Genomic DNA, 3,064 nt, shown 5'->3' on the forward strand with positions numbered 1-3,064 from the left:
CCCCAAAAAGGGGGGGGGGGGGGACGTGGAGTCCCCCCTCAAATTCCATACCAGACCCTGGCAGGGCAGGAAAGGGGGGGGGACAAGCGAGCGGTCACATGCCCTCAGCACTGGGAGGGTGCTTTTACAGGGTCGCCCCCCGTGCCGATGGGGACAAGGACTTCTTTGCCACAAGCCCTGGGGCGTCGGTTGTGGGGTTGCGGGCAGGGGGCCTTCTTCACATAATGGTACCCCCCCTTGTGAATGAGTAAGGGAAACTTATACCGCTACCCATTCACTAAAGGGTTAAATAAAATTGTAAAAAAAAAACACCAGACTTTTGATAAAATCCTTTATTTGGAAACAAAACAACAGACAATTTTTGACAAGTCTTATTTAAAAAAAACAAAAACTGATCCAGTGATGTAATCCGTCAATCACGACGTCCAGCGCTGTCCACGACACTGACGACATAAAAAATAAAACATTAAAAAATAAATAGAAATAATAAAAAAAACCCGACGAACATTGTCGCGTCCACTCGCGACGAACTCCCGCCGCAGAATGGCGTTTTGACAGATTCTGGCAACATATTCACATTCACAAAGCAGCTGAAGGATCTGGCCGTAGCTTTGGCCGATCCTTTGGCTAGCTTCGGCCCCAGGACCCCTTCAGTTCAGTAGAACCGAAGGACTGCTGTACGGGCTATTTCCTATAGCTCGTGCAGCTCCCGAAGTTGGCCGAGCGGCTCAGTCGAGCCAAACGCATATGCCTCGGCTCGACTGAGCCGCACTGAAAGCGGCCAATGGCCGAATGGCCGGCCGACAGCCTGCTTCTGACAGCTGGGCGGAGCCAGCCTGATCTTACGGCTGGCTCCGGCCACTTGCAGAGAGATCAGCGTCCCTGGTTACCTGCTAACCAGGGACACTGATCTCCAAACAGCAAACTCTCCCGGGCGCTCCGGGAGTCTCCCGCTCAGGGAGAGAAAGTGATTTTTATTTTTTTCCCTTTATTCTGACACGGAGCTGTGTCAGAATAGAAAAGAAGACAAAAAAATGTGCCCATAGGATTGCATTGCTAGATTCCTATTGGCTATTTCAATTTGCAATAGCCAATAGTAAACTAGCATTGCACCCGCCCTCTGCTGCAGTTCTCCATCAGGTCCAATGAAATAGCCAATAGGAATCTAGCAATGCAAATCTTATGGGCAAATTTTTTTTTTTTTTTCTATTCTGACACAGCTCCGTGTCAGAATAAAGAAAAAAAAGAAAAATCAGTGCTTCTCTCCTGGGCGGCCGGGAGCGGGAGGCTCCCAGAGCGCCCGTGAGAGTTTTTTTTTCTTTTTTTTTGACGGCAGCAGAACCGCCGGCCAATAGAGAACTATTGGGCGGAGCTAGCTGTCACTGCTAGCTCCACACAATCATTTTCTATTTTTTTTACTTTTTTAACTATTTTTCTGTTCTGCTCGGTACCTCTGAGGGACCGAGCAGAACAGCCGAGCCAAATGCCGCTTAGCGGCATTGAGCTATTCACTCACTGCTGTTTGGCATCTATAAGAATAGCCCGAACAGCAGTGAGAAGCCTGCCGGAGGTTCGGCTCATCCGATCCAGATGTTGGATCGGCTGAGTCGAACTCCTCCTCCACTTCGCCACGTGAAGCCACCCGATGCACGGCTGACTTCATTTCAGGTCGGTCTTTCACTCGGCTGCCTACGGCAGCTTAGTGAATAGACCCCATAGTGTTTTTGCCATTTGTTTTGCTTGACCTGTGGTCAGGTGCAAGGCTTTAGCCAATCAGGGCTCACAAGGCAAAGTGACTTGCAGGGAGCTTGGCAGTCAAACAGACCGCCGAACGCCCTGACAGTTCATGTGTTCGCCGAACACACAAACTGCCGATGTTTGAGTCGAACTCACGCTTGGCTTGTGAGCCCACCCCTAATCATCACATCTTACAGGTCCATTGACTTGCATTAGATGTGAGGATGCCGAGGGCTATTCCACAGCCGGAGTGAAGAGGGAGAGAGGTGAGCGCTGACTACCACAGGACCAGAGTATTCCAGCTTTTTTTGAGCCCCCTGGACAAAACAAGCACTTAACCCTTGCAGTTCAGGGCAAGCCTCACTACAAGGGTACGTTTGGAGTTCTTCTTTAAAGGTACTAAAAAGTATTTCTGTGTATGACCACAATAAGAGCATGTTGGCCATGCAAAGTGTATCGCTCATTGTCTGCAGGACTGACACATTGATGTATTGAGGTTGGTTTACTAAAAAGAAATAGGATTTTCACTTTGCAGGGGAAGTTTCCTCTTAGTTTAGTGAATGTGGGGAAATGTCACTGTGCACAGAATTCCCAATCACACTCACAGCAAATACAAAGAAACAGAAGGAAATTTATCAACACTGGAGCAGACAAAATCTGGAGCAGCCGTACACGGCAACCAATCCGCTTCTCTCTTTCATCTTCAAAGTTTAACTGTACAAACTGAAGAGAGAAGCTGATTGGTTGATATGGGCAAATGGTCCAGATTCTGTCTGCTCCAGTTTTGATAAATTCCTCCCACAGTATTTTTGCTTGCACATGATTGGATAATGGAAGTCAGCAGAGCGTCACTTCATAAGCTAAGGGGAAACTTCCTGTGCTAAGTGAAAATTCCCGTGCAAAGTGAGCAGGGGATTTGCCTTTAGTAGAGCAGCCCCATAGGCTGTTCACTTTGCAGGGGAATCTTCCCATAGCTTAGTGAAAGTGGTGACCTTTGACTTTACAAACAATACCGAATCTTGTAACCCCATTCACTAAACGAAGGGAAATTCCTGTGCAAAGTTTACAGCATATTGGCCTTTAGTAAGTGAACCCCAGTGTGTCCTGTCCCCAGCACATGGATGATGAGGACACATCGGTTGGCTTCCACACACACGGCTCTTATGATGAACAATCTTTAGGGAAGTGATTGCAGATTGGAAGGTTTTGTGCTGCTCACAGATCTGAGTACATCACAGACAATACCACTCTTCTTGGAAGGTCTCATTGTTGTGTCCTTTTTACATTCTTCCATCATTTTCCTACATCCTAATAAATATTTGACCCC

This window comes from Nanorana parkeri, unplaced genomic scaffold (assembly GCF_000935625.1).
Source record: "Nanorana parkeri isolate BGI_ZX_2015 unplaced genomic scaffold, ASM93562v1 scaffold24, whole genome shotgun sequence".
NCBI lineage: Eukaryota > Metazoa > Chordata > Amphibia > Anura > Dicroglossidae > Nanorana > Nanorana parkeri.